Here is a 7,973-nt window from a genome sequence, read left to right on the forward strand (position 1 = left end):
TGCTTTACGAAATCAGTTTTTTCATTCAGTGAGCTAGCATCTCTCTCTTTTCGATATAAAAAATGTTCCTATATATTCTGTACATTTCTTTTATTTATTTCTTTTTATTTTATTTTTTTATTTTTTTTAGGTGAGGTAACCCTTGGTTGACCTTGCAGATCACAAGGACCTTGTCAGTTTACAATCCCTTATTTTTTACTTTTGACACCTACAGCACCTGGTCTTCTTCCTAGGTGGTCTCCCATCCAACTACTAACCAGACCCGATCCTGCTTAACTTCCAAGATCAGACAGGATAGGGCTAGTTCAGGGTGGCATGGCTGTAGAATATTCTCTACACTTCTTGTTGGTTATTTTTAACACTATTATTTAGATGCTAACATAGATACAAATGCTACTACAAATGTAGTCTTTCCTGATTATCATTCTAACAGATTAGTGTTAGCTTTTTTTTTTTTGCTTTCTCCAATTTACCAAACTCTCTTAATTATTCTTTCCACATATGCTAAAAATAATGCATACCTAAATCACTTATTATTTTGTTTTACTTTAGTTTTTATCCTATTATATTTTCTAGAACTTCTAGTGTAATATTAACAGTCCTGATAACAGTGGACATATTTGCCTTTGTCTTGATTTTGAAGGGAACTAATCTATAAGTGTTTGAATAATCCTTTGCTTGTGATTCAAGAAAAATAATATTCCCAGTGAAAGAGAACACTTCCTTGAGGATCATCTAACAATCTGTGTCTATTCTCATGTTTAAACTATTCATTTCAGCACAGAATCACATCCTGTTCTTTTAAATAACAACAAAGTTATCCAGTGTGTTTAATGACTCCCAATTACATTGCATTCATTCTTATTCAATTTTGCTTATTCTATATTTCCAAGAAATGCTATATCCTACCTAAAATACTTCAACTCATGAGTAACTATTATGCATGTTTTCAATAAGGTGGTTTGATTGTGTGTGTCATGTGTGTATGTGTGAATATGTGTGTGTATGAATTGTTATGCATAATACTGGCAACAGCCCAGAAATGTAGCTTAAATTTCACTTCCTCTATGAAGCCTCTCTTGAGCTTTTGGACATAATTCTTCCCTCCTAAACTTGTACAATATTTTGTTTCTAACACTCATATGACACTTATCACATACAGTTAAATAGAGTACACTTTAAAAAATAGTTTTAAGTTCATCCTTGTTTAGTAAAGTATAGTGAAATCATTCAAAAGGTCAGATGTTAGACTAACTGGTTTCGAATCTCAGCTCTGCTTCTTAACCTAATGTGTGACCTTCATGAGATTTCTAGAGCAAATTATTTGTTCTTTGCACTACAATTTTCTCATATGCAAAATAAGACTAAATGATATTTATAATTTATTTAACACTTTATTTTAGAATGTTCTTCTGAAAATTAATGAAATATTTTAAATTTTACAATGGTTTTTGGCACATAAAATATGCTCAATTAGTTATAATGAGTAGAAAACCATAGTAGTTATTTAAAATTATCTTTGCACTAGACACTCTTGTTAATGTTTATATATATTACATCTCATTTCCTGATAAACTTATGAGAAAGTTGAAGCTCACAGAGATTAAATAACTTGCCCAAAGGTACATCCTTCGTAAAACAGGGAGCTGAAATTTCAACTCAGCTGGTCTTCTGGTAAAGCCTCTGCTTCTTAGCAGTGCACAATTCAAGGTCTCTAGCCAGTACCTTTAGGACAAGGCATCTCTTCTGTACAAACCTATAGATTCACATAGAGTACAGGAGAAGCCTTATAGGGACAACTCAACTATTGCAGCTACTAACACATGCACCAGTGGTGCTCTAACTTTGATGAACTTTAGAATCACTTGAGATCGAAGTGTTTTTTTTTTTTTTTTTAATTCCCAATGCCCAGAGTACTCCTATACAACTTAAACATGAGTCTCTGAGAGTAGGATTGAGGAATCGATATGTTTAAAACTCCCTAGATGATACCAATGTGTAACCAAGAGTGCGAACCATTAGTTTAGAACAGTGGTTCTAACCAGAACCAATTAAAATTTATAGGAATAAATTTTTATCTTTCAGAGGGGTCATGGAGGGCTTCACAGAAGAGGTCATTCTTGATTTGAATTTGAAGGAGGACAAGTTTGCTAAGGAATCATGGAAAAAAGGATGAGTAGGGAAAGTGATAAAAATGAATGAACAAAATGTGCAAACATACAGCAGAGGAGAAACAGTGCATGGCACACTGGGGCAATTATCAGAATTCTGCACTCCTGCTATCCTGTACCATCCCCTTAATGATCTTATTTGAGAAATAATATTTGTAATTTATCATCTATAATCTTTGCCTTTTATTCTAAAATCATAGTTTTCTTAGTTTTTTTCTTTCTACTTTCTCTCTGGCAAACCATTCATATGATATTTTCTTTGACTAAACGAATGCCATTCTAATCAGTTTCTCACATTTTGCTTATCATTTATTTGTATCCAGTTTTAACTAAAATGTTTCTGATAACATATTTAAATTTTGTAGTCTCCTTACTTTAAATATTAGAAATATATGTGTTCTGTTATATTGTGCATACTTCAAATGTAGGGTCATTTTTTTTTTCAGTTCTATGTCCTATGTAATATGTTCACAGTGAATCATTTGTACTTGTAATAGTATTTTTCTGTTGTTTAATTTGTTGCAAATAATCTGAGATATTTTTAATTTTGAAAAAAATAATTATTGTCATCTATATTTCTTTTCTATATTTTATATTTCTAAATATTAACAAGAATTTTTTATTAAAAAGAACAATAGGAAATTTAATGTCTTAAAATTACATATGTGTGAGTAAATATATATATAAAATATATCCACAAGGTAAAATGCTAAGTTGAAAAATAACTGGCATTTTGAAAATGCATTAAAACAGGTCTGTGACAAAAAATAAGACATTCTATTCAAATAACTCATCTATGTACCTCAAGCTGCCTTATAAATAAATAAAAAATCAGGGATTTTACAAAAATGACTGCATGTGGGATAAAAAGTTGTATATGACATGATATTTAAAAAAAAGTATTATTTTGTTTCAAACCATGTACAAATGACTTCCAGGAATCAATGGTCAGAATGTAATTTGGGTCATAATGAAGAAGGCAATCATAAAAAACAATTAAAATTCTATGTGAACCTAAGTGAAAAAAACATTGTTTACTATAAATACAAAGTAGAAAATACAAATATACAGAATTAAAGTATTTCTTTTTCAATGGAATTGGTAGCAAACTGCAACATATGGCTCAAAATCACATTGCTGATAGTTTTTTGGAAACTACTCAGTGGCTTCCAATATGAAACCAAAGAATAAATATCATACTGTCTTTAAAATGTAATAAGCCAATATGTGTCTGAAATGTTTAATGAAATCTCAGAGTGTTAACGAACTCTTAGAAACATAATGTAGATATGAAATGGATAGATTAGAAAGTTAATTGACCAATTTGAACTGGTATCTTTACAGTCTTGTGACTACTGGCTGTTGACATGACATTTCAGATAATAGGAAAAATTTTATAGGCTCTTAGGAAATAAATGCACATGAAGCTTTGGAATCATCCTTTGGATAAAATCATCCTTTTGCAGCATTTGTGAAGTAACTGCTCTGAAACAGTGTTTCTTGGGACTATAATAAGTAGTTGCCAAATCCACTGTCACCCAGATAGCCTGTTCTGCAGAAAAAAAGAATCAAAGCAATCAATTGTGATTTTACCCCTATAATATGGTTCCTTATACAGGTTAAAGACTGAAAAATTAGGCTAAGATAATATGCATATATATTTTTCTTTAATGGTCCCTGTCAGTGGAAAACACAATTTGGTAAAAGTCACATCTTTTTCACAAATAGCCCTCTAGAATTCTATCATTAAGTCATGGAAATTAAGAAATGATCCAAGTATTTTAAAAGGTGACATCATATACTGGCAAAAGCAAGAATCTGGGGACCAAGTTTTGTGTGTGTTTTCCCTCACAATCTTTGTTTTCTCAAATAAGACATTTTATTTTTTTGATCCTCTTGTACCTCTTCTGCAAGACTAGATTTTAGAATATGTCAATATGTATGTCAACTTATTTGTCTGTCATAAATCAGTAAGAAAGTGAAATCTGGAGCTCATGTCAATGAGGGTAAGGGAAATATAAAATCGTTTTAGGTCTTCAAGAATCATATGTTTTCTCTGAAGCCCAAAAATAATTCTGAGAAAAGTAAGTTTCAACCAATGGTTACAAAAAACAAAACAAAACAAAACAAAAACTATGGCATCTACTGAAGCATTTGGTAGTTTTACAAACAAAAAATTAGAATTTTATTGCTTATGACATTATTTTAATGTTTTAAAAAACTGTTAGGAAAGATGACTTTTATTTACCAATTATTAAGTGCCTGGTGCTGTTTTAAGTATTCTACAGATAATGATACTTTTTGAACTCATATCAACTTGAATTACAGGTGAGGAAACCAAAGCACCAGAGAGGTTGGGTTACTTGCCTATGATCACACAGGGATTAGATGTTGGACCTGGAATTTGAACTTAGGCAGTTTGCCTACATAATTTATTTTTAATTAGAGTTGACATACAATATTACATTAGTTTCAGGAATACAACATAGTGATTCAACAGTTATATATCTTTCAAAGTAATCACCATAGTAAGTCTAATAACCATCTGTCACCGTATACAGTTATTATAATATTAACTGTATCACCATGCTATATATTACATCTCTATGACTTATTTTATAACTGGAAGTTTGTACCTCTTAATACAGTTTCCCTTTTCTACCCATCCTCCCAACCCCCATTTCCCTCCCCTCTGGCAACCATTAGTTTGTGCTTTGTATCTACTAGTTTGTTTCTGTTCATGTGCTCACTTGTTTTGTTTTTTTTAAATTCTACGTATAAGTGAAATCATATATTATTTGTTTTTGTCAGACTTATTTCATTTAACATAATACTCTCTAGGTCCATCCATGTACACTTTCTTAATTGATGACAACATTTACAAGAAGTTGAAGGGCATGCACTGAGATGGCTGGAGACACTTTAAGGTCTACACAAGATGAGTTGAAGAACAACAATGTGTTAGTGGTTGTACAGGGCTGTGTTGTAACACAAAATACACTTTCTGTGGATGTTGTCTCTCATTACAACTTTTAAAGAATTAATATTTATTTAAAATATTAGTTATAGAGCAGCCCAAATACCACGATAAGACTTAAGTTTACATTTTGAAAACCATTCAACTAGACATTGTACATCTCTTACATGAAGTACAATTATGTGATTCTAAAAAATTCAAATATTATTACTGGCTATTAAATTTTTTCTGGATTGATTTATTATTGGCAGATATTTTGACAGATGTATTTTGCTTATCTTATGTAAGACTTTTCTTTGTAAAGGGAACATGTAGAAAACTATGTACAATATTTAAGGTTAGTTTTTTTCATACTATATTGTTGTTTCAATCTAGTAAAATTTGAAATAATCTGGATTTACATGACCAATTTATATCACGATCAATGCTCATTTTGAGTCCAAAGTGCTTACACCAATGCAAAAAGAGGTCTTCTTTTCATTTTTAAAAATGTTTGCATTCTTGTGTGTATGTGGGCACCAAAAATATCAGTGGGATTCTTGGCACCGCCAAAACTTAAAAGCATTAAGAAGGTATGAAAATAAGTAGGTTGGCCAAGACTAATAGCATCTTCCTTTTGGGTGTATTTATAAAGAAGGCAATCTTTCAACAGACCTGTCAAAATGTATCATTTTGACCCTTTTCCTCTCTTAATTATGTATAAGTTATCAATTTCTGACAATTATTCCTTCAAAATGTCATATATTCATTCACTCTCTATGTTCATTCCCATTGTAAGCCACACAGTCCAATCTGTCTGCTTTACTGCAAAATATGGTATCTGTGCTTCCAGTAATTCTGCCTCTTTCTCTAGATTAATCATTAAGAAGATTCTATATTGCCAATCCTTATAACAAAAATAATACAGATTCATATTTCTCTCATGATAAATTCAAAACATATTAACAAACCCCTTAATATGAAATTCACAAAACACACACACACACACACACACACACACACACACACACACACACAGTTTTCCAATCTAACCTATTAATATTGTTAGTGCAAACCCACTGCTGCATATATGCCCGTCTCCTTACTATTTCTTTTACCTATACTCTCCTCTTACTTAAAAATACTTGAGTATTGCTTAAGATTTAAAGAGCTACTCTTCCCCGTTTCAATAGAATTTTACTATTTTTAATAGTTACAAGGGATTCTCATTTCATTGTGATAATATAATTTCATTTTCTATTTACTCTAATTTTATTTCTTCTTCGAAGGTGTGGTAATTTCACCTGAGAAGAAGTAACATGCACTTTGTTGATCTTGCTTCTCTGTAATTTTTTTTTCGTCCAAACTCACTGTACTTTTATTTCATGATACAGGAAATATAGTTGACCATACACAACAGTATCAGGACATTAGCCAAAAGATGTGAGAAAGACTGAAAAAAAAATTAGTCGTGCTGATTTAAATTTATCTAAAATGATGTCTTTGTAAATATTAGACCCAAATGCAAGCTACTCACACAAACCATATGATTTCTGTAATGATATTCAGTTTCTTACTTCCCTGTAACTCATCATCTCATTTGCTCAACAAATATGTAATGTGCACTGTTCTGGGAGATAACAATATAATGGTGAACAAAGAGCCAGCACCCTACTCTACCAGAGTCCAGATTCTAGTGGGGCAGAAAGGCAAAAATCTACAATAGTCCAAGTTACTACGACAGTGTATAAAGAGGCATGTAGCAGCTTACAGTAGAGCATTGACCTCAAGGGATCTCAAGAAACTTTCCGTGGCGGAGTGGTCTCATAGTGAACTCTGAAGTGTGAGCAGCCATTAATTTATGAAAGAAAGGAGAGAGGAGTGTTCTAGTAGAGGGAACAAATTGGTTAAAGATCTTTTGGTGGAAGGAAATATGACTGGTTCAGGACCAGAATAAAAGCAGAGTGGATGTAAAAAAGAGAAAGTGAGGGGGGATGGGCTGGAAGACGAGGCTGGAGAAGAAGATGGAGGCAATAGCCAGCCTGGTGCTAATCCTTTTAAATAAGATTTCTTATCACTTTAAGAGCATAAGGAAACCCAACAGGAAATGATGTATAAAAAAAGTCTCAATTCTGATTGGGAACTAAGAATATAGGATTTGTATGTTTCACAATAAGAGTAAACACGTAGGAACCATTTAAAGGCACCTTAAATGCAATCTTGTTTTCTTTAGAGAAAGCACATTAAGTTACAATTCAAAACCATATTGTTTGTGCTTCATTTGGAGACTGTATGATGTGCATGATACCATGGCAACCCAGAGTTCTTTTATAAATAGTCCATTAATTACAGTCCAGGATGGCCCAATGTTTTTAAATTAAAAGACTAGAACTGGAGAAGTGACCAAGATGTTTATGTAATAGAAAGTGATGTATCTATAGATTCTTAAGCAATTTTACCCCCAAACCTCTGATTTCCCTCAAGCTTAGGTCAAGAGTGACTTGAAATTGATACCACCTGAGATCTGCTGACACATTTGAAATTAATCAATTCTCAACTTAGCTCATAGCAGGTCCACCTGATAAAGCCAACCATTCTAATTGCCATCAATTGGTTTCTTCTTCAGCAAAGTCAGTAAAAAGGCCAAGATCAAGTTGTTTAATCACATCAGTAAGAAATCGAAAAGAGTGCTAAGGTCACTTTTCCCTTGAGACCACAATAATTCTGCTTCCTATCATTTCTCCTCAAGTGCTTTGCCCAGTAGGATTTAAATTAATTGAATTAATTCTCTACTTCCCTCATAAAATCTCTAAACACTTTGCTTCCCCCAGTTAGTCTCTTTGAAT

General features: G+C 32.2%; 1 pseudogene; it reads right to left on the bottom strand.

Moving 5' to 3' along the window:
• Nucleotides 1-205: 205 nt before the first annotated feature.
• On the bottom strand, nt 206-327 carry LOC111743155 (annotated as a pseudogene).
• Nucleotides 328-7,973: the final 7,646 nt, after the last annotated feature.

This window comes from Pteropus vampyrus, unplaced genomic scaffold, assembly GCF_000151845.1.
Source record: "Pteropus vampyrus isolate Shadow unplaced genomic scaffold, Pvam_2.0 Scaffold107, whole genome shotgun sequence".
NCBI classification, from domain to species: domain Eukaryota; kingdom Metazoa; phylum Chordata; class Mammalia; order Chiroptera; family Pteropodidae; genus Pteropus; species Pteropus vampyrus.